Consider the following 24,919-nt stretch of genomic DNA (forward strand, 5'->3'; position numbering starts at 1 on the left):
TCTCGCCCCTCTCAGCCTCCCCAGGACACGTGGACCTTCACACCCCCTCCCCCCAACCCGGGAGTCGGGTTCTGCGCACGCGCGCACACACTTGTACACACCCACACACTCACCACCCATTATGCGCTTCATATACTTTATCTCTTTGAACACTCGTAACAATCCTTTGACGTTGGTATTATTACCCTCCATTGTACAGATGAGTAAACTGAGGCTCTGGGGGCTGAAGTCTTATTCTGAGGAATCAGCTCAGGGTGGCAGAGCTGAGCTTCTAACACAGGGCTGACATTCTCGTCACCTCCAGGGCACTGCAGGCTCCTCACATCAACCCCAAGAAGGGTGGGCAGAGACCCACCTCATGCCCACACAGACCCCAAGACCAACTTCGAATCACCACACGTTCTATTCACCTGTCGGGAACTGAGTCTTTACCCTCTCCTTCAAAGCGAGGAGGTAGAGGATGGGAAGTTGGCGTTGCATATGCATATTTTTAAGAGCCTCCTTATTCTCCTAATTGCAAAGTGAAAAATGTGGGATATGGGATGGAACGGGCTGCTGTAGCCCAGCTGGTGCCTTCGTCCCTGTTAGGAAAGTCTCCCCTTTCTCCAGGAAGACCCAGGTGCTCATCAGGGCTCATGCAAGGAGCACAGGTGGGCTCAGCCCCTTGGAGCCCTCCTTTGGGTGCCTGGTGCAGCATGCAATCTGTGCAGCTGTACATCGCAGCCCCGTGACAGAGGGGAGACAACCTCAGGTGCAGTGGCTGAAGGTAGCTTTGGCTCTGGGCTGGTTTTGCCAAACATCCTGGGGCCATGCTCAGCGCAGTCAGGAGGGGCAAGGGGAGAGACAAGCCAGCCTCCTCCCAGCAGCAAATCTGTCCTAAGAGAAACGTGCCTTTTCCTAATGTCACCAACTTCACCAGAAGTGATTCTCTTGGTGTGTCTGTCTGTCTTTCTGTTATTACCTCTCTCTCTCCATGTCTCTGTCTTAAAGAGTCTATATAAATTTGTTGCAACAAATAGATGCTGTGTTCACGTGGGTGGCATTTCAAAACCATGGAGAACATTAGGGAGAGTGCTTCATTCAGATAGCAGGCCTGAACCACACCTGGGATTGGCCAGGACACCGTTGCCAGGGCAACGCGGCTCCAGCTTCCTGCCTGACTCCGCATCAGGCACCACCTTCATTACCCTCAGCGACACTGCAGGTTATTAAAGCACCTTAATTAACTCTGCTTTGGTGCCGGGGCCTTTATCACCATTCCAGGGACAAGGGCCCATCACCCTCTCTGTGCTGCCCTGTGCCACCTCGCGGAGGGCAGCCTGTGAGTCACTTCTGGTCTTTCTCACATTTGGGGCTGTAATAAATTTATATCCAAACAGTACTCAGTGAGATTCTAAGGGAACAACAGCAGCTGCCTCCTTTGCCTTCCACAAGGCATGAGGTTCCCTTTATCTTTCTGAGACCCATCATATGGTGTAAATACTAATGTCTCTGAGAAGAAAATCTGTCCACTGTAGATGTGTCTCACCTGCAGTGCTGTTACACCCAGGGGTTCCAGTGCTGGGAGACAGTGACCAGGGCAGCGCAGCTCCCACCTCCTGGACCCCAGCCCAGGAGGAGGGATGGGGGAGAGGGGGCACAGAGGAGGGGCCGTGGACCCAAGCCAAGCACGTGGGGCTCCTTACCTGGATCCATGAACTTGAATAGTAAAAAACGACATTTTTATTTTCACTAGCTTCTAACTGAAATTCATCACTTCCTCCCAATAGGCATGCAGGCAACCGCAACAGTATGTTTGCTACCCCTGCGACCTTGACAACAAGAAAAATCACAGACTGTTGCTTCATCCCATGTTACATTTAGTGCCAATGTCTTCACACATCACTGCCCATCACTGCTTCCAAATGACCGTAGGTGTGAGTCCCGCGCGTGGGTCTGGTTATGACATAGCATATATGTTGCTCTATAATCCATTTGCTTGGCAATTGTATCTTAATATAAGTGACTTCCTTTGTAACCTATGTGTTTTATTCCATGTGCTTAAAAACCCTATTCTGAAAAGCAGTCTACTGGTTTCACAGACTGCCAGCGAGGTCCATGGCATAAACAGTTCAGGGCCCCAGAGAGGAAAATATTCTATCACTAACGTTGTCTACTATTATCAGTGTTTTGTCCCTTCGTGGAGTCAGTCACTGGCACCTCACTAAGAAGGGTACATATCTATATCTAGCTATTGTTCAATCAATTGATTGATCAACGCATATACAATTCTAGGTAAATACACATATCCATGGAGGGAGGATTATTTGCAAAGAAAATTAAGGATGTTATTTATTTACCTCTTTTTTTAACCATTCTAGTCCTCAAAAGTCATGCCAAAATGACACACATAAGTGAGAAATGGTGAAATTGACCCAGATTTTCTAAAGGGGAAATATATATTTAAAAAATTAAAACCCAAGGCATGGAGAAAACACAAAACTCACTACAGACCACAGGAGCCATTATGCTTGTTATTTAAAATCTAATCCTGTTTCAATTAATTCTACCAAAGCAAAGACACTGAAGCAGGATATTCTTCAATGTGCATCGAGCACAGACGCAAAATCTGGCCTTCACGCTCCTGGCTGGCTCTCCCTCATCTTCACACAGCTACTTTGTGGCAGGATTCAAACCCAGGTCTGTCTGAATGGGGCTTACGCTCTAACCATCATGCTTTCCATGCCATTGTTCACATAGGGAAACAGGCATCAGAGAGCTACAGGAGTTTGGCCAGACCTGCTGAGGCCGTTTAGGAATAACCCTTATTGTACCTCACCGCCCTGCCCACTGATGGGAGGACGTGAACCGTTGGAGTCTAAAAGAAAACTCGTATTTCCCTGACTTTGCTTATTTTTCATCCTTCAAAGGGCAACTGTTGTGCAGATACCCAACCGGCATCAGATAAAAGCACTGGAGCCACATCTAATCCATCATCTTTACTTGGGTAGTGACTTAATAGCCACCTGACTCAACAAGTCCATGATTACAAGCAAGATTACCACTCAGCGCTTACACCACCCTTGGTCGTTGGTTCTAAGAGCCACATGATGACCAGCAAGTCCACCTGCACAGCCCCATGGGACTGGGTCTGAGATATCGTTTCATCCTGATGATGGGAAAGCAGGACTGTGGAGGCCCCAGGCCCAGCATGGTCATCAACGGCAAGATCTGAATTCAACTCGGTCCTGAAACCCTCCTCTCTCCCAGGCAAGGGCTGTAGCATGCCCCTGTCTGGCTTTTCAATCAACACTATCGATATATAATTTACAAACAATCAAAAACATCTATTTTGTTTGTACAGTTCAATGAGCTTTGACAGATATAAACATGTAATCAACACAACAATAAATACATAGAACGCCCCCATCACCCGCCCCCCAAATTTTCTCATATGCCTTTGCAGTCAATCCCACTCCTGGCCCTAGGCAGCCAGTGAACAGCTCCCTGACACTGTGATTTTGACCTTCCTCTTCTAGAACTTCAGATGAATGGACTCGAATATAAACTTCCTATAAATGGAAGCTGGATGCGATGTTTGCTGAGTGTTTACAATTTGCTTGGCTCTGGAGAGGTCGGGGAGATATTTACATCAATGCCATTTGAAAGTGCTTCTTCCCGCTTCAAATGGTCCACCTGTTCTGCTGGCTGCCATTGGGAGAGTCTGGTTGAAACGGGAATGATAAAGCACCATGCTGAGCTCCCCACTGGACACTCCCCACACCTAGGTGCACCTGGTCCTTTCTCAGTCTGGTTGCTAGGGAACGTTTGCTCCACGTCGTCATTATAGATGACACAACACGTTGCCTTCAGTCCCCAGCATGGCTCTCGTCACCTTTTTGCCTCCTCCTTTCTCAGCCCACACCCTCCCAGGGCCGCCCAGCCTCTCCATCTTGAGGCCCGTGTCTGACATTCAGATTCACCTTCACTTGGACCATTTCCACCACTGGCTCCTCCACGGGCCCTGGCACTCTGCTCATCGTTTAAACTCCTTCCTTCCCCTTGACATGCCAGCATCTCAGTAATGACACAACGTTGTCCTTGGGGCGTTCTGTAGGCCAATGTTTCCCAGTGGGTGTGAATGAAAAACCATGGGTGACTGTCGGGGATGTTCCAAGAGAGAAGAGTCTCAGGGAAGAACACTTGCTTCCTGGCGCGACCATGTGTAGAGTGAACCTGGCTCTCCTACTCCATCTTTCACAGCCTCAGTTTCCTCTTAAGAAACCTGGGTTACGAGTGGCGAGGGGAGCCCTCATCACCTGGCCTTGCAGGGAGCATGAGTGCCCAATGTATGTTCACTGTTGTGAACACACACCTCACCATCATGGGGGAAAGTTAGGGTCAAAAAAATGCTAAGATGTTACTCAGGCATAAAAAAGAACAAAATAAGGCCATGTGCAGCAACATGGATGGACCTAGAGATTGCCATACTCAGTGAAGTAAGTCAGACAAAGACAAAGGTCATATGATATCACTTATATGTGGAAGCTAAAAAAGGGTACAAAGAAACTTATTTACAAAACATAAGTAGAGTCATGGATGTAGAAAACAAACTTATGGTTACCAGGGGATAAGGGGGAGCAATAAATTGGGAGATTGGGATTGATGTAGACACACTACTTCTATATAAAGTAGATAACTAATAAGGACCTACTGTATAGCACAGGGAACTCTACTCAATACTCTGTAAAGGCCTATACGGGAAAAGAATCTTAAAAAAAAAAAAGAGTGGATATATGTATATGTATAACTGATTCACTCTGCTGTACACCTGAAACCAACACAACACTGTAAATCAACTATACTCCAATAAAAATAAAAATTTTAAAAAACCCTAAGAAAATCATGCCCAGATAAGCCCTCTTCATGGTTCACTTTATAAAAGTCTCATCACAGATAAATAAAACCATGTCCTTTGTTTCAGAGCTGCAATAGGTAGAATGATCCCCAAAGATGTCACACCATAATCCCTGGAACCTGTGCATATGTTGTGTTATATGGCAAAGGGGACTGTTCAGATGTAATTAAGGTTCACACTTTAAAACAGGCAGATTATCCTGGATGATCCAGGTGAGCCCAGGCTAATCCTGTGTGTCCTCGAAAGCCGAGAACTTTCTCTGGCTGGAAGCAGAAGAGAGATGCAGCAGATGGAGAGTCAGAGTCCAAGAAGGAGAAGGATTCATCCTGGTTTTCCTGTCTCTGAGTTACAAGGACCATGTCCAAGGACCAGAGAGAGGCCTCTAGGAGCTCAGGGCAGCCCCGGCTGATGGATATGAGGAAACAGGATCTCAGTCCTACAACCACAGGGAACTGGGTTCTGCTAACAACCCAGAAGAGCTTGGAAAGGGATTTCCCCCTGAGCTTCCCCATGACAGCCCAGCAGGTCGATACCTTGATGTCAGCTCGTGAGACCTGAGGCAGAGGTACGGGCTGAGCCGACCTGGCCTTCTGACCACAGACCTGTAGCCCATCAGTGGTGGTCTCACCCTTCCCTCTGCTGAACTCTCTGAGGCCCAGTGCGGCAGAGTTACATCCAGCCTCTCCGGCACCACGAGGCCCGTTGCCTCTGTCTCTTCTCCACATGCTCCTCTGCCACCCTCTCCTCCAGCTGAACAACGTCCCCCCTTTCCTGTACTTGCTCGGCACCATCCCTCGGCCCCTTCACCCTGAATGCACTTGCCCGGCGTCACTTCTTCCCTCGCCTCCTCAGGGACTTTGTTCAAATGTCACTTCTCAGTAAGACCTGCCACAGCCCCCTCGGGCCACCACTCTTGCTTTACATCTCTCTACAGTTCAGCACACATATTTTCGCTTATTCATTTCATTCATCATCTGACTTTCCCATTAGACCAATGGTTCTCTATCCCGGGACCAGCTGGCACTGTCTGGAGACATTTTTGAATGTCATGAACAAACGAGGATGCTATAGGCACCCGGTGAGTAGAGGCCAGGGGTGCTGCTATACACCCTACAATACACAGGACGGTCCCACAACAAAGAACGATTTGGCCCCAAATGTCCATAGGGCTGAAATGGAGAAACCCTGTAATAAACTGTGAATTCCATGAGGACAGCCTTTCTAGTCACCACTGTGTCCCAGAGCCTAGGGCAGAGGCTGACATGTGCTCTGTGGCTGTGTTGGACTGAGTGAACATGTGGAGGATTATTCCATAGGATGTGGGAAATGCTGGCCCATCTATAACTGCCTGGTCACTGGTCATCCATCATTATCTCTTCCTTTCCCAAAGTTGGGAAACTGGGAATCACTTTCAACTTTCCCTTTTTCTTCTCCCCACCCCCAGGGTCCACAGGGGCCCCTCATTGCTGTGCAAGGGGTCCTACCCTGGTCTCCATCCTCCCCTACCCACCTCCATCCTCCCAACCAGAAGCTATGGGGGCAGGTGGGATCCCACAGTCCCAGCTGCAGAAAATGGAGCAAAGGAACCAAAGCAGGCCCTTACTCTCTGTTCCAAAAAGAAGCATCCTCTCCTCCTCCTTTCTGGCTCACCTGGCTTTCATATTCAAGAATTCAGGAAGGGAGGGAATCGGATGGAAGTCCCTCGCACCCTGGGAGGCCAGCGCTAATATTTTGCTCCGTCAGCTTGGCGAGGACCAGCCTCAGCGCAGCCTGCCTTATACCAGCCGCTGTAACTAAGTGAACGGAGCTGCCACGGGGTCCTTGCAAACAGAGCCACGCTCGAGCTGAAAACCGCAGGAAGAAAGAGAAGAGATTTAAGCGATGGGTCTCAAACAAGGCTTTCTCCCAGAACCTAATGTTCTGGAAAAATCTTCCTAATTAGTCATTAATTGCTACATTATCAGCACCGTGGGCCAAGGATTAAATGGGTAATTCTCTTATATCTCGAGAGCAAGGCAATGTGTCCAGTCAGCCAGACAGAGCGGCCCTTGGCTTATGCAACTGCCGCAGCCAGCCCCCTGCGAGCTCTGCAGAAACAATGCTCCCTTCCATCTTTGAAGCAAACTCCAGAGACTTCTGTTTCCCCAGCCCTGTGGAGAAGCATTTCTATCATTTAGGGCTGATCTTCATTTCCTGCTGTTGGGTATACACTTTCTTGAGAACGGATTTTTCCTCTTAAAGACACTTTATTGTTTAAGTCTTGTTCTCTGGCTGGGGAACTTCATGTTTCCAACCTCTTGGTCATCCGAGGAGAGCACTGCAGGCAATTTTAGCATCGCTAATTGGCTCTGCTAAAGAAGCTTATTTTAAATGAGTATGATTCAGCTCTTAATCATAGCATTTTATTATACTGTCATTACAAAAAAATAAAACCCTAGACTTTATTCTGCACTAAAAAAACTAATTAAGTCATCTTAAAATCTGGTCATTCTATATAGGGGGAAACTTTCTATATTTCTGTATTATCCAGATGTTTTACGGCCAAGGGAACAGTAGTACATGGAGAGAGAGAGGGTCCTGGAATCAGAGGTCTTAGATCTGAGTCCAGTTCATACTTGTGCCTATGGACTCTGTCTGTAGAAGAGTCCCCATGCTCCCTGGATCTGTAGGGACCACGGGGATGGGCAGCCCCGCCTCCGTGGACAGGGAGGGGATGACCTCTCAGAACGAGAAGCAAATGAGATGAGGGAAGGGCGGTGAGCAAGGTGCAGGAGGGTGCCTGCAGGGCGGGGGCACAGGAAGAGGCAGTACCACCCCTGTCTGCTGCGTCTGCTGTGTCCACTGGTGCGAGGAAGGGCCAGGGTGTGGTGGATGGGGAGAGCGTTGGGAATTAGAGAGCACCCAAGACCTCTTCAGACAGGCGAAGAGAACCCTTCTCTCTCTCTCTCTCTCTCTCTCTCTCCCTCTCTCGTCCCAGGCCTTTCAGAAACGGAGCCCCCAGAAGGGGGGACAGATGCCCCAGGGTCATCGGGAGGAGGAAAGGTGGACACGAGAAAGCCTGGATGTGCAATGGAGATGCACATGCCATCGGTCGCGCCTGCAGCGCCAGCAAAGGACTCGGTCCACTAAGAGCTTGACACTGCTAGGAAGAGACCCTCTTGGACATGGTCCCTCCCCCGTTTTTGGTTTTTTCCTGCTCCTCTAACTTGGGGTGTCACTGACACTTAGAAGCGCAGCGGCCCCTGCCGGCCAGGTTTATGCCCACTGTTCTGCTTTCCCTTTACACTGAGGGGCCTGGGTGCATCTGGGCACACCTCTCTCAGCGTCTCTGGGGTGTCCTCAGCATGCACCTGACATGTGACAGACACACCATAAATGTCAACGAGGTTCTCTTGAGTGATCCGGGAGATGTCCCTCTCCAGATAGTGACAAAAGGTCAGGCAGCCCACGGGGACATGTATGACAGAGGAGTCGGGTCTGGGTGAGACCCCCTCCTTGCTAGGCGGCTGCATCCTGGGCACCTTGCAGGGGGCCTGCCACTCTCTATCAGGCAGCCCTCTGTTTTAGCCCCAAAAGGTTTAAATGTTGAAAATCGGCAAGTCAAAGAGCGGATGTACATATTCTACCAGTTAGGGTCAGCTAGGATAACAGCGGTTTAAACGGCATGAAAGGGGGATTCCCTGTCCCGGAAACCCTGGCAGGAGCAATCCAGCTCGGTTCCACCAAGCTCCTTCCACCCTTCCCCTTGGCCACCCCGACGGTTAGGTCCTTGTCTCCTGGTCCAGCTGGCGCCTCTGCCGCCACATCTGTGTTCCGAGCAACAGGAAGGCTCCACGCGGCACAGGCGGACTCCATTGCTGTCACCTCATTGGCCAGAAAGAGCCACGTGTCTTCACTTAGCTGCAAGGTGGCCTTGTGTTCCGCTGAAAATTCTAGTCTTCAGAAGAGATTTGGGAGGAGCATAGCAAACTCTGCCTCGCATATTATGGTGAGAGTAAATGGTAGTTCTTTTTCCAGAAAACAAAAAAACCTCCACTTAGAGTTTCTGTGAGCAACGCTACCCTAACCTTAGCCCCACATGTGTCCAGGCAACACAGTAGGAAGGCGACAACCAGCGCAGGAGCCAGTCCAGGCGCGGATGTTGCCGCTGGGGCCACATCCAGGCCTCCGCCCTCCCCAGGGGCCAGTGGTTCCCTGCAAACCTCTGGTGAGGCTGAGACGGCTGGTGGGCGGCCGTCTGCTCTCCGCAGGGACCTGCTGGGTGCCTCCAGCCAGGCTCAGGCAAAGTGGTCTCCACTCCGCCAGCCCTGTGGGGCTTTATCACCAGTCCCTCGCCTCCGCCAGCCCCTGCTAGCCGCCTACCTTAAACCAGAGTCTCCCATGGACACAGCGGGCTCGATTCGTCTTTGTTGCAGGGCTGTCCTGTGCAGTGTAGGATATTTAGCAACATCCTGCTTTTTATCTACTAGATACCAATAGGACCCCCGTTGTGACAACCCAGACTATCTCTAGACAGTGCCAAGTGTCCCTCAGGGGCAAAATCACACACTCCCCTCCCCCACTGAGACCATTACCCTAAACCCAGTACCAGCTACTTCTACGCCTCTAGCTGAAGCACCCACGTTTATGAGACTCAGAAAAGGAGGCAGGGCTGGGACCTCCTCCGTCTGTGGGCAGGGGAGGTGTTTATGGAAGAAGGCACATAGGATTTCAAATGAAGAGATGGGAAACTGGGAAGAGGGAGACAGCCCTGATGACATCATCTGAGACCCTGGATCCAGTGTTACTTTAAATTTTTATGTATTTATTTTTGCTTAAGCCAGTCTGAACTCAGTTTCTGTCACTTATACCTGAAGGAGTCCTGATCATTTCAACAAGTGTCTGGGTAGTATCAGCTCTATGAAGCCCTAGTAGCTCTGGACCTAAATGGTCTTAATTTTATTTAGTTTCTATTGAGTAACATGCTTTTTAATCCAATACTTGCATTGCCTCAGCATGAAAGCAAAAAACAGAACCAAATGCAGACCTTATTTTTAACTGGGATCTTGAGACATATTTTGTCTTCTGTGGCGGAAAATGCCCCACTGATCCGAGCATGGCGGGTGAGCTTTGGGGAGCATCTTTGCAAGAGTCAGTGCCCTGTGTCTGCTCTGAACCCCGTGGCAGCCTCATCCACACCATGGATCAAGCACAGAATGTATCACTCATTTAATTTTCTTTGCTTCAGAGAAAGCATCTAGACTGTAAAGCCCTGGGTGACTTTTGTGTTTTCAACTCCTTTGCAAGACTTGACTCAACACTGATGGAAAGAACACAGGCAACAGATATGTGAGATTGTTCTTTGATTTTAACAACATATCATTAAACAGGATTATCCATTTGAAACCTCCCAAGTAGAAGACACTGTCCTTATACGTTTCATACACCATGGAATCATTTTTAAGCTACGGAATAATAGTATTATATTTATTATGAAAATTTGCTGAATATGAACAGTTCAAGTTAGAGCAAAGAAAACTCAGTGCAAATGATCAAAAGCTTAGAGACAATCAAAGAACAACATTTACACTTGTAATTTAAATAATACCAGCAGCTTTTAATCAGCCCAATTGTGTCCCAGAAATGCAGAATGACTCAGAAGATTATCATGCTTAGCATCTCAGAAACATTTCTTTTCACCTTTGGTTTTCTTAGAAACACTCCAGTACCATCTCAAAGCTATCACCCAGTGTTTTAGCTTTTCTGTTTTTATTAAAGAGTGGGGATGTTTGGTCCAGACACCACTCTCATTTCTGATCCGGGTAAACACAGGAGTGGATCGACCAAAGTCAAAGCCTTGGTTAATGAAAAACTTCATTAGGAGGAAAACAAATCAAAGTAATCTAGACTCCACCTTGGAGCGTGTACATAGACAGACTGTTCACTGTTACGTTGACAGTGGTTTTATAGAAAAAGCTTTTTAAACATATCCTATTAAAACTTAATTGCTACTTGTATCATTGACTCACATAACACATGAAAGGACTGGGGTCCGTCCACCATGGAAGTGGCTGTTTTATTGCGGGGCTGACGTGTTACACAGTGTTCCCTGCCTCTCGGTTGAGGGGGTGCTTAGAGCGCACTGCTGGCGAGCATTGTCTGCACGTGGTTATAAAGCAGCCCTTAAAGGCTGTCCAGAAACATCAACTTGTTAACTATCTCTAGATGTAAGTCTGAGTGCCTATATTTTTCGATTTCCTGGGTCATGTTTGTTTAAGAAAAACCCAACTGAGCATCTTGAGGTCCCAAAGTTGAAATTTCAACTCTGAATATGGGGTGAAATGGGAAACTTTCATCAGGATTGAGACTTAGACCCAGTGCAACTCCAAAAAAGTCCCTAAGAATCACAGATGTTAGACTGAGATAGAATAGATTTCCATGGAGTGATCGCTGCCTGCATGGGACTGTGGTGGTGCATTGCTAAGATCAGCTAAATTCTATGAGGCTGGTTATTTTTGTCTCCTTTCTACCGTGAGGGCATGGCGGGTCCGGGAGCCTTGCCTGGGAATGGAGTCAGGTGGCTGAGCTCAGGCCTTTGAACTGTCCTTGCTGACAGCAGTCACCTGCCAGTCGTGTGACAATGCAGGTTCTGATTCAGATGGGGGGTCGGGGGCTGGGCTGAGATTCTGCATTTCTAACAAGCCTGAAGGCCATGCCCATGCTGCTGGTTCTTGGACCGCACTTTGAAGAAAAAAAATCACACCTGTCCAGCTAGTGAACATTTGGTCACGCCCTCCCGTCTTCAGATTTCCCATTGGAATGTAAGCTCCAGGACGCCTTGAAGCTCCTGTGGCCAAAATTCCTCGTAAGACACCCAAGCAGCCACCTTTGCCATTTCCACCTGCCAAGTGAGGACAGAGCACTGTTTTAGGTCAATTCAGACCTTCTCAGCATAGCCTGATGCAGACAAAGGACACGTCACCAATTCCCACAGGAATTATGGAATTTTCAGTCTGGAAAAGACAGCAGAGAGATGAGCTTACCTTTCACCATTTGAAAATATATATCATGATCAGGCTTTTCTTCAATGAAACTGTGCATGGATTCTTAGGGCATAAAATACTCAAAGCAGAGCTGTGATCTTGGAAGAGGAAAGAGGCCAGGCTGGGTAACACCCCTCTCCCCCCTGTGAAGGCAGCCCAGGCCCTTCCATGGAATTTTTCAGGCTCCAGAGGAAAGTTGGAAATGCTTGGATTTAGTACAATGTACCATTTTCCCCCTTCTTCAGTGTCACTGAGGTGAAGTTCATTTTAAAACAACCATTTTAAAGTAAACAGTTCAGTGACATTTAGTGCACTCACGATGTTGTGCATAGATCTAGTTCCAAAGCATCGTCAGCCCTGAGAGGATCATCCCGCCCCCATCAGCAGCCACTCCTCGCTTCACCCTCCCCCCAGCCCCTGGCAGCCACCAACGTGCTCTGTGTTCCTGTGCATTTACACATTCTAGATATTCCAAATAAGTGCAGTCATACACCATGTGGTCCCGTGTGTCTGTCCTCCTCACTTTACCTAATTCTCTCGAGGTTCACCTACATGGGAGAACTTCGCTGGTTCTTATAACTGAGTAATATTCCATTTTGTGGGAGACCGTGTTTTATTTGCTCACCTGACCATTGATGGGCATTTGGGTTGTTTCCACCTTTTCGCTGTTGTGAATTACTGCCGCTGTGCACTCTCACGTGTCAGTGTTTGAGTTCCCTTTTTTAATTATTTGGAGTGAAGGCAGACCTCGTTTTCCTGTGCTTCTCAGATACTGCATTTTTTACAGATTGAAGGTGTGTGGCAACCCTGCGTTGAGCAAGTCTATCGGCGCCATTTTTTCAACAGCATTTGCTCACTTCATGTCTCTGTGTCACATTTCCAGTAAGTCCCGCCATATGGCAAACGTTCTCATCGTCATTATATTTGTCGTGGCGATCCGTAGTCAGCCGTCTTTCATGTGACTGTTGTAAGAAGATAACGAGTCACTGGAGGCTCAGAGGATGTTGACCATTTTTAGAATTAAGTATTTTCTAATTAAGGTATGTACATTTTTTTTAGACAAAATGTTATTGCACGCTTCACAGACTATAGTACAGTGTAAATATAACTTTCCTATGCACTGGGAAACCAAAAAATTTGTGTCATTCACTTTATTGTGATATTTGTTTTATTGCAACGGTCTGGAACAAAACCCACAATATCTCTGAGGTGGGCTGCTATACACCTCAATGCACCAGTTTTGGAGATGAAGAACCAGGCCACAGAAGATTGGGCGACTGGCCCAAGCTCGCTCAGCTAGTTCAGGGTCAAACTGGGACTGGAAACCAGGTCCCAAATGTCTGGTCCAGCCCCACAGTCCCTAGCCCCCTCATTACTCATCCCCATGCTGGTTCCCTCCCTTTCCAAACTTTTCCACCTTCAGATCTCAGCTGTCCACCCTCCTTCCCCAGGAGCCTTACCTGATCAAGCCACGGTCCCTCTAGTTCTCCTTCCTCTGACTGCCACAATTTTATAAGAATCACCCTCATCCCACATGGAGAGCTGCGTCATGGTGTCTGGCTGATTCGACTGTAAGATTTTGGAGGACAGGAGCTTAATCATGTGCGACCAGCCTGGTGACGTCCGATCTGTGGGTGTCCATTCTGGGGCCAAAAACTCTGCAGGTGGATATGGTGACCATGCACCCTGTCATCAGCCACAGCCAGGGGAGCCACTCTGGCTTCCGTCCCTCTCTAAACAGTGCGCCGTTTCACCTGCTGGTTATGACACGGCAGCAGAGCCACCACAGATGTACAGAGACATACAAGTCTTATCAGCCCCACGCTTTCCACTTTTATCCACTAACCATGTGGACAGAGTCCTGGCCGAGAGGGCAGCCTGGAAGGGAATGGACACCCCTCCTCCCACCTTTGAACAAAAAAATGACCAGCGAATGCCACGTGGACTCAGCTGACGACTTCTCCACTAGCAAACCTGGACCCCAGTTGCAACACTTGATCTTCTATCGAAAATTTATTAGGGAAGTGCTTGAGGGTCTTTGGAAAGATGCCAATAGAAAACACAAAATTTCTGAAGTCCATTCCAGAGATTTCCTTTCCCCAGTTAGGTCCTCATTAGAATCACCGAAGGATCAGCAAATCCAAGAAAGGCCAAAAAAGTTCAATTTTTGAAAATGGCAAAGCCGGAAAACCTAACCTTCCCCCTCTTTTTTTGACTTTCCCTCATTTATAGATTTAGGAAAAAATGCTACCTTTCAGTCTCAAAACTTTTGGAAAAAGTAATGTTCCACTCTCTTTCATGTCAAATAAAGGAGACAAATATATCCATCACACAGAACAAACCTCTTCCTCTCTAGTATGAAATAAAGAGAAGTTTGCATTCTTTTCAGCACAGAAATAGATGCTTTGTTCAAAATATATGTGCTGAAACATCAATGATTAAAAACGTATGTCCCCAAGGCAAGAGATCTCTGTGTGCTCTGATTGGAAGGGACCGGTAGCGTCCTGGGTACTGAACCTTTGTTATCAATTTCATGTTCCCAAGAATGCCCAAAGCAGGCACTATAGTCTCTGCTTAAAGGTGAGGAAACCCACTGCTTGGGGAAAGTTACGTCACCAGTGCTAACCTCACATATAAATGTTCATGGGCTCAGGCTAGAAGCCTAAGGCCCTGCTTTTCCCACCACACTGGAAAGCAGTGAATAAAACATGAACCACCTCGCAGGAGAATCTGCACAGGAGCCACCACCTCTGCCGCAGCACCTCCCCTGTGTCCACCCTCTGCACGTCCTCAGGTCTCCCGCACCCTGGAGAGGCACAAGGCTTCTCAACCTCTTCACCCGCCCAGCAAGCCCCATGGTCCAAACGACCAGGTGCCCACAGGTGCTGTGTACACAAGACTCCTATAAGAGGACACCTGTGTCTGTCCAATTTCCTGCTAGCACCAACTCACCCACTGGGCGTGAAAAGGAGGAAAACTACTAAGCCACTCACTGGGTAAATAGTCATTGTTTATCCTTGCGCTAAAAAACACCCTTCTGGAGGAATAAAAGGAAGAATGGAAAGATGGAGAGAAATGGGGAGGGAGCGTGAGCAGATAGTCCTGGGTTTGGAGCCTGCTTCTCAGTTTGTGTGGACAAGTTACCCCCCCGCCCAAGTAGCCTCAGTTACCCGCCGCCGCCCAAGTAGCCTCAGTTTTCCTCTCTGTGAATGGGGGTAACAATCAAACCTCATTGTTATAAAAATAATGTTTGCCCACAGGAGCTAAATGGTGGAAGCAACCCAAGTGTCCATCGACAGATGAATGGATAAGCAAAACATGGTATATAGAGAATTCAACCTTAAAAGGAAGGAAATCCTGACCCAGGCTCCAACGTGGAGGAGGCTTGAGGACATTCTGCTCTGTGGAATAAGCCAGCCACAAAAAGACAGACACCGTGTGACTCCACTTCAATGAAATATCGAATTCAGAGATGCAGAAAGTAGGATGGTGGCTGCCAGGGGCTGGGGGAGGAGGGACCGTGTGTAACAGGTAGAGATTTTCAGTGTCACAAGATGAAGGTGTTCTGGGCGTGGGCAGTGGTGCTGATTGCACTGCCATGTGAGTGTGCTCAAAGCCACTGAAATGTGCACTTAAAAATGGTTAAGATGGGACAATTTACGTTACGTGTATTTTACCTCGATTTAAAACTACTACTAACACAACATTTTAAATCAACTACACTCCAATAAAATTTTTTAAAAATAAAACTAATGCTAGTAATAGATAATAATGTGTTTGCCCTAATTCTATCTTTGTTGCTAAGGAGAGAGGAAAGCCATCCTGCATCGTGGACCCCAATTCACTGAGTCTGCTGCGCTCGATCTCGGCTGCATCTAGAATCCACCCAGTGGGTAGATGGGAGGCAGGATTAAAACCACTAACGTCAGAACTTCCCTGGTGGTCCAGTGGTTGACTTCGCCTTCCAATGCAGGGGTTGTGGGTTCGATCCCTGGTCCGGGAGCTAAGATCCCACATGCCTCGCAGCCAAAAAACCAAAACAGAAAACAGAAGCAATATTGTAACAAATTCAGTAAAGACTTTTTAAAAAATGGTCCACATCAAACAAATCTTTAAAAATAAAAAACAACGTCCAGAGCCTGCCCCGACAAATCAAATCAGAACCCCTCGGGTGGGTTTTCCTAGAGGTTGTATTGTGTGCTCAACTGATTGGCACCTAATTAGACGAGCGCTCAGCTCAGCCAGCAACCGTAGGCCCGAGGCTCACGCGCCACCCTGGTGAGAGCATCAGGACTCTTTGGGGCATGCAGGCATCTACGCGCATTGAATCACATTTTTTATTCAGTTCAGCCTAAGACACATTTCTTGCCTCCAAACAGCGCTGGCATCATGGCTACAAGACCCTGCCCCCACTCCTGTTTTAATGCTCTGCAGTCAGCGTCTTGAAATGCTGAGCTGCTTTTGAACGTGGAGCCCCTTTTTCCTTTTGCTTTGGGCCCTGCTCATTGTGTGTCCAGTCCTGCCTGCAAGGCCAGATCCTGTTCTAGGCCTACCCAGAGAAGTTAGAGCTGAAAGTGGGGTGTCCACGAGTAGGGAGGCCACCGTCTGTAGAAGGAAAGGCCGGTCCTACCAGGACCTCCTGTCCACCACCACCAACTGACCGTGTGAGCCAGGGAGCCGGGCACAGAGCTGCCTGCGGAGGAGGGAGGGAAGCAGCCCTGGCCCTGGAATCACCCTGAACAAGCTCATGACTAATAATAAGTAACAAATACAGGAAACGGTGACATAAAACATGGCTGTACTTTAGGCTGTAGAGCAAGGCTAGCTGTACACAGAACAGGCAGCCAAGAAGTGGAGGGTCCCAGAGCCCTGAGCTCTGGGCGTGGTCCTGTACTAATTCTGCTTCTGGCTTTCAGTGGACATCCGGCAGCTGAAGCACTGACCCCACAGCTCCTGCAGCTTCCAAGCTAAGACATGGCCAGAAACTCGACCAGCAGTAGCCAGCATTCACTGAAGGCTTCCTTCATTCCAGGACAGTGCTGCGTGTTTTAAATAAATTCTTGCAGTTAGTTCCCGTCATGGCTCCATGAGTTGGCTATGAACTGACCCATTTTACAGGTGAGAAAATGGAGGATCAGAGAAGCTAAGGAACTTTCCCAAGGTTATGTCGCCAGTCAGCAGGTGATCAAACGTGAACTTGGGTCTTCGGCTTTGGAGTCTGTAACTTTGTCATTCACTATAATACACTCAATGGTTGTTTTGAACCATAAACAATGGGCATATGGCCACACACTGTCAACGTCCTGAGGCAACGTGCGACCCAGCGCAAACTGAGCCCATCCACAGGGGCTGCAGAAGGTCAGTAGACCCACAGATAAATCTAGACAGTTCTCCTTCCTGCAAATCCTTGCGCTGGGCGAACAGCTGTCTTCAGGAGAGAAATGAGGAGAAAAAAGAACAAAAGAGTGGCAGCTCTGTAAGAACAGCGTGTGTGGGCCTGTTGCATGAAAGCTCTTACCTTTTTCCCTCCGCCGGCTTGCTTCACAAGTCAGGTGGCCAGTTTGTTAGACGCACCTTTTTAAAAGAAAGGTGAGCGTGGACAGCTGCTCTCCAGGTAATTCAACTGAGCAGGGCTATCGCTATTAAAGCCACGCCGTAGATAACGCCGCTTTTCTCAGGAATCGATTTGGGGGCAGGTCAACGGAACATGTGTAATCTCAGATAATAGATCATAAACGTTCCGCTCTGGAGCTTCTAAATTAAGGCTCTGCACCTGCTGGAGGGCTCCAGCGTTAGCGCCAGGCCTGCAGATGGCTTTTTCTGCCGGCCATCCCTGGATTTCCCCGATAAAATCCTACTCTCGACTTTGCCATCTGCTTCTCCCTCTTTCTTGGTGGAAATCTACCGCCTCCTTCAACCAGTGCATGGAAAAGTACATGGTCAGCGCCACACGCAGACCTATCCCACGGTGATTTCACACCATCCAGCCTTTCATCATTTAAAAAAACAAAAGTCTGTGGGCAAGGAGGCAGGAAGAATGGTGAGCCCCAAAGCTGATGACTCATTTCAGAGAGAACTGACAAGGCCATTTCTGAACGGGTGGGTTGACAGGACGCTAGCCAATGCCGCTCTGCGTTCCTTCCTGCAGGCTCACGTACTTTCATTCAGCCCATATGACCGAGCACTCACTGAGCCCCAGGGTGGGCTGCGGGCACTGGGGGAGTAACAGCAGCACAGGAAGCAAAGCCCCAAATTCACTCTTCCCTGAGCGCTTCCACCCCATGCGGGTCAGAGAGGCAACTGTTAGGAAAACCCTATCACGTGGGATAAAGAAAGCTGGGGAGAAGGGCCTGGGGTAGGGGCCACAACTGCGATTAGGGGCAGCCTCGGGGGAAGGTGGCAAAGCGCTAAAGGAAGTGCAGAGGAGACACGAGGTTGTCCGGCGACAGCGGTCCCAGCAGGCGTTGGGAGCAGCGTGGCTGGAGCTGGGCGAACAGGCCAGCAGCAGGGAGGGGAGGGGTCCACAGAGGGCCTGGTGGTCTCCACGAGTGGCGTGGGAGCTGCTGCTTTGTGCAAAGGAAGCACGGGCTTTCTTTCTAGCAGGCTCACTCTGGCTGCTGGCCAGCTGGGAGGAGAGAGAGGAAGGCGGTACAAAGATGGGGTGCAGCGGCATGGAGAGGAGAGCAGGGTCTCGCTGGGTGTGGACGGGGTGTGATGGAGAGAGACACGGTAGTGACCCCTCCGGACTGTGCATTCCTCCCCTCACCCCTGGACGGCATCCCGACCTGGGAGTCTCAGCAGGAAGTCTTTCCGGGGTGGCCCGCGGGTGGCAGAGTCCCCATCTGTGTCTGTGGCCTGTGGTGACTGGCGCCCAGAGCTGTGGCAATGTGCTTCCCGGCAGCCCCAGGATTAGGTCATGATCTCTGTTTACTAACAGGAAAGAACACTTGGATGGAGGATTCAGCTAGCTGGAAATGGGAGCCCTGGTCGCCCTTTTGCTTCTCCCCTGAGGCCACCCTGAGCCCTGGGGAGAAGAGCCGTGTACAGACCACAACTTGTAACCCGATTCTTGTTTTCACTAAAGACGGGCTTTTTTTTTTTTTTTTTTAATCTTCATTGGAGTATCATTGCTTTACAATGGTGTGTTAGTTTCTGCCGTATAACAAAGTGAATCAGTTATACATGTACATATGTTCCCATATCTCTTCCCTCTTGCATCTCCCTCCCTCCCACCCTATCCCACCCCTCCAGGTGGTCACAAAGCACCAAGCTGATCTCCCTGTGCTATGCGGCTGCTTCCCACTAGCTATCTAGTTTACGTTTGGTAGTGTATATATGTCCATGCCTCTCTCTCGCTTTGTCACAGCTCACCCTTCCCCCTTCCCGTGTCCTCAAGTCCATCCTCTAGTAGATCTGTAAGACGGGCTGTTTTTTAAGATCGTGATTAGAAATGAGTAAACGCTAAGTTCCAAGGTCTTCGGGGCTTTATCGTGCAGCGCTTATCAAAATGAAATAGAAATAGTTCACATGGAGAAAATGTTTCCCTCCTCATCCTCAGACTTCCAGGCTTGCAAGTATCTCTCTTAAACAAGCAATGTATTGATCGCCTGAGATGAAGACGCAATTGAGCTCTAACCCCAAGTGCAAACCAATTCAAAGCACACATCTTAGCAGGTGCTACTTGAGTTAACCTGGTGGGTGATAATTACCCTGGTTTTGCACCTAGTCCTTGAACTGTTTTCCAGTTAAAGGAACACAATTCCATGTCATGTTTCTGAAGATGCCGCTCTTCTTTACTGGAGGTCTTTCAGGTGTGACTCATATTAAAATGAGGTTGAGAAGTTTGCTTAGTAAAATGTAGTAAAATACCTGGGATGCTCTGAGTTGTCGTGTGAAGCGGGGCGGAGATGTTAACCATAGCTGCCACGAGCCAGGCAGTCGGAGTGGCTGGAGTGAACGGTGGACCCCAAAGCTATCTCTACATCTTAACCCTCAGGCTTTGTAAATGTGACCTTATTTGGAAAGGGGAGCTTTGCAGGTGTGATTAAGTTCAGGATATCAAAATGAGATTATCCTAGATTTAGGGTGGGTCCCAAATCCAGCACCAAGTATCCTTATAAGAGACGGAAGACACAGATGGAGGCAGAGACTGGAGTGATGCAGAGACTGGAGTGATGAAGCCACAGGCCAAGGGATGCCTGGAGCCAGTAGTACCAAAGGAGTCGAGGAAGGATTCTCCCTGAGAGGGGGCATCACCCTGCTGACACTTTGATCTCAGACTCTGGCCTCTGAAACTGGAAGAGCATAAATTTCTGTCGTTTTAAGCCACCTAGTTTGTGGTGCTTTGTCACAGCAACACTAGGAAACGATACAGTTTCCAAAAGGGAACACAGCCCTTCCAGTACCTTGATTTTGGACTTGTGAGGCCCCAAGCAGAGGACCAGCTTAGTCACGGTGCGCCTCGACTTCTACCTGCAGAACTGGGAGGTGGTAAGTGGGTGTTATTTTAAGCCACTAAATGTGCAGTCATTTGTTACAGCAGCAACAAGACACTCACATGGTAGGATGTCATGTGAGTGACCAGCGGGGCACTGGCCTCACTGGAGGGTCAGGGAGGCCTCCTTGAATGGGTGGCTTCAGGCTGAGAATGAAGCAGTGGGTCTTGGAGAAAGTCACGCATTGGGGTCTCAGGGATCCGCGGGCATTGAGCACAGAACTGACGGCCTCCGTTTCCATTTATAGTCACAATCCCAGGGCAGGAGAAGCTGCCTAGGGTCCCGAAGAGCAGAGAATAGAGAACTCAAAGGTCCGGGGTGAGACGGCAGCCTCGACGAATACTGACCCCTATCAGTGTCCTGAGATGCTGGCAGCCGTGTCCTGAGAGGCTCTGCAAACTGTCTCGCCGGCCCAGAGGTCAAAGGCGATTGGGCCATGGCGTTGTACGTGGTACCTATGGTGACAGCCCAGGAGGCCCAGTGACTGACAGCTCCTGATGTAACCCCAACGTTTCTGGGCTGAAGTCAGCCGTGGGCAATGGCACCTTCCTGCGGGATCCCGCCTCCCTGGAGACTTTCTGGGTGAGTATAAGGCAGGATGCTGGCTTTGAAATTTCTCAGCAGCAACTAATCCCCCAAGAAAACCATATTGCTCCAGATTCTTTCCAAATGAAATTCAAGTCTGCCTGAACGCCTGTTCCAAGGCATGTTATTCAGACTCCGGTGGCATTAAGCGACCTGGCAGCTCTCGAAATACTTTGGTAGTTGGCTGGAGCGGTGTGTTTTATGGCCACAGTCACACTAACCCACAGCATTTGCATAGGGCCTAGCCCAGTTCCTAGAAGCTTCCCCCAGAGCCAGGTCCATGGACCACCGAGGGGACCCCATCTCCCACAGTCAGTGAGGTCTTGTCAATATTCTAAATAAGTCGGGGGGGGGTTAATTTACTTTTATTGAAGTATAGTTGATTCACAATGCTGTGTTAATTTCTGCTGTACAGCAAAGTGATTCACCTATGCATATACATACACTCTTTATCATATTCTTTTCCATTATGGTTTATCACAAGATATTGAATATAGTTCCCTGTGCTCTACAGTAGGACCTTGTTGTTTATCCATAAAATATATAATAGTTTGCATCTGCAAATCCCAAACTCCATGTTGCGTTTTTTTTAAATATGTTTGAGGAACATCTTTTTCTAAAACCAAACAGATCACTAAATAAATTGCAAAATCTTCATTACATCGTTCCAGCCACGACGAGGCGTTCTTGGTGATGGTTAAACTCAAATATTAGCAGTGTTATTCTGTCCTGAGGAATGGGTCCAAGAGAGGGGTCAGGTCCAAGCTGAGGTTTCCTCCTGCTGTGATGTGAGAACTTTTTCTATCATCTTTGACCTTCCCCTGCTCACCCTCCTTTCCTAGGTCTCCACCAACATGCACGCGGAGGATGCGGGTTGGAGTGTGGCCGAAATCACAGCGTCTGAGACCTGTGGGCCTGGCGGGTATCTGTCTGCTGAGTGCAGCTGGAGTGTGCTTTCTCACAAGGAGCAGGAAGACAGTTTGCAAAGCCAAAGAAAACTTAACTCGGGTGTGTGATTGACAATGGCTGGTCTACCACCTGTTACTGCTTCCACACTTATATCCGTTTGTCCAGAGAAAACGTCAAAACAAACCAAGCAGCCGCGCCACTGGTGCTTCCCTGACTCTGTCTCTGGTTGGGGAGCCTGCAGTGGACTTCAGTGCCCCTGACCCCCTACCCCACCCTCACCCCCGACCCCCTTGCCAAACTCTTCTCATTGGCCAATGTAACTCGTGCTTGTAAGAGACATGTGGGCCCCTGAAATATCCCTTAGATTCATTTTGGTATTTCTCGGTGGGATTTAGTTATATGATCTTTCTTCTCTCCACCTTGATTAATTTCCTAATGTGGCTGCAACGAACGACTACACATGTAGGGGCTTAAAACAAGCCAAATTTATTAACTTATAGTTATGGAGGTCAGAAGCTGAAAAATTCATTTCACTGGGCTAGAGCCCAGGTGCTGGCGAGAGCTGGTTTCTTCTTGAGGCTTTAGGGGTCAGTCCTCTTTGCCTTCTTCAACTTCTAAAGGCCACTGCACTTCTAGCCCCTTCCTCCAACTTCAAAGGCAGCAGCAAGACCAGAGGTTCCTCCAAGCTCTGTCTCTTTGCTTCCATTGCCCCATCACCTTCTGCTAATCCTTCCCTGGCTGCCTCACTGTTATAAGGACCCTTGTGATCACATCGGGCCCAGACAAATAATGCAGAATCGTCTCCCCATCTCAACATCCTTAACTTATTCACGTCTGCAAAGTCTCTTTTGCCATGAAAGGGGACACATTCACAGTCCTTGGGGATTGGGAATCCACATCCCCCAAACAAGCCAGGGTCCCAGCCACAGCACACGGGGCCTCGCATGTCAGGGGGGCACTAGGAGGGAGGCAGCAGCAGCTGTGGTCTCCTGGTCTGGCATCCCAGGATGACAGCACTTACAGTCCAGCTCTCCAGGAAATCCACACACCGCCACCACCCTATAAGTGTCCTTTCTCCTGGCCAGCTCAGTGTATTGATCTGGTGTTAAGAAAATGTGGTCACTAGAAGCCCTGCGCTGTGGATGTCATCCCAAGAAACAAACGCCCACTAGAAAGCTCTATGACACCTGCAGACGCCACCTGCCACATCCGCATTTCCTAACCCACATCCCTGTGGGCTGTAAGCTAATGCTCTGCATATCTGGGCGGCTGTCAACAAAACTTACTCTAAATCCATCCCCTCTCTCTGGCCACCGCTCCCCCTGGTCCAAGCTGCCATAGTCTCTCCCCAGGACAATGGCAGCAGCCCCTCGAACCATCCTTCCACTCCTGCACATGGCCCCGTATGTCACTGCCCCACGCAGCAGCCAGAGTGTGTCCCCAAAATGCACATCCATCATGTAATTTGCTGCTTAGAAACTCCCAGTAGCTTCTTACCACACATAGCGTGAAAATCAACAGCTTCAAGTGGCCTCAAAGCCCCGTGACCCGGCCAACCCCATTCCACACTGCCCCCTAACTCACCCCCTGCAGCCCCAAGGTTTCCTTTCTGTTCCTCAAATAACACTCACTCCTGCATTAGACCTTAGGCCCCAGTGGTTCCCTCTGAGATGAATCTGCCCCCCAACAGCTGCCCCTTGGCCTGTGGTAGAGTGTAGACCTTCCCCATCTCCAGTCCGTCGGACTTTGAGGTCTTCTTCCTACAGAAGCTGAGTGCTGTGGGCACAACCATGTCCCCCAAAGTCATATGTGGAAGTCCTGACCCCGAGAACCTCAGAATGTGACTTTGCTGGGGAATAATATCCTTACAGATGTAGTCAGTTAAGGTGGAGTCATTAAGGTGGGTCTTAATCCAATGTGACAAGCAGCCTTATAAAGAGGGAACTTTGGACACAGGGACGGGAACACAAGGGACAACGTGACGTGAAGATGAAGGTAGAGAAGGTGTGATGCCAGCAAACCCCTGGAAGCTGGGCGGGGGGTGGGGGGGCGGTGAGCCAGGAACACATCCTCCCTCACAGCCCTCAGGAGGACCCAAGCCCACTGACACCTTGGTCTCAGACGTCCAGCCCCTGGAATCGTGAGACAACACCTACCTATTGTTCGAGCCACCCAGTGTGTGGTGCTTCCTCACAACAGCCCTAGGAGCGCTGCAGTGGGAAGCCAACCACCACCTTTCCCACCCCCCAGGGCTGGGATTCCGCACTTGCAGGACATGGGGAGGGGGTGGGGGGGGACTGGAGCTGTCCTGCAGCATGGGGATGGCAGCAGGGGGACTGGAGGGGGAGTCCTGCCCAGCCACCAAGGCTTCCAGACCCAGCTTTGTGGGCCTCCAGGGGCACTTCCAGGAGCTTCCCGATCCCTGGATCCAGCCTCTGACAACTTCCTGAGCCAGCTCCCCTCACCGGCGGCTGGGTCCCCACTTTCCTGATAGTGGCCGTAGGTGCAGCTCCTGGCAGTCCATCTGGGTGGCCCAGGGCCTTCAAAGGGTTCTGAAAGCAGCTTAACATGACCAGAATGGCTGCCTTTCTGAAACTGAACCAACCCATAGCCTCCACTTAGACTCAAGTGCCCCTCTCCTTAAAGGCTCAACACCCCTGCTCAGGCTGCTTTTTGGTTGCCCTCACTGGCGTCTAAGTAGTCGTGCTACATATCTATTGTCTGAATGGTGGAAACACGGACCTTGCCTGTCTCACTGTCCCATGTCCCCTCGTCTAGCACAGGGCTTGGCTCACTGGGGTGCTCCCTGGGTATTTAGGGAAGAAACGGGTGAGGGTTGCAGAAGATGCCACCCCTGAAGGCATCTCTTTTGCAGAGGATTATTTTGAGCTGATTATTTTTGAGAAACTACAGATAGAGGAAAAGCTCTGAAAACAGAGTAGAGGTTATTCTTGTGCAAGGAAAATTTACATGTATAAAGGAAATCTCCATTTACAAGGGTGTCTCTCTCT

At 49.2% G+C, this 24,919-nt stretch overlaps 1 long non-coding RNA gene across 1 annotated transcript; it reads right to left on the reverse strand.

Annotated features, from left to right (window-relative positions):
• Positions 1-10,300: 10,300 nt before the first annotated feature.
• On the reverse strand, positions 10,301-15,619 carry LOC141278502 (uncharacterized). Its single transcript, XR_012331265.1, has 3 exons — positions 13,380-15,619; positions 12,545-12,881; positions 10,301-11,777 (listed from the first exon to the last, which is right to left on the reverse strand). It is a non-coding gene; the product is annotated as an uncharacterized lncRNA (long non-coding RNA).
• Positions 15,620-24,919: the final 9,300 nt, after the last annotated feature.

Source organism: Tursiops truncatus, chromosome 4 (genome assembly GCF_011762595.2).
Source record: "Tursiops truncatus isolate mTurTru1 chromosome 4, mTurTru1.mat.Y, whole genome shotgun sequence".
Classification (NCBI taxonomy): Eukaryota; Metazoa; Chordata; class Mammalia; order Artiodactyla; family Delphinidae; genus Tursiops; species Tursiops truncatus.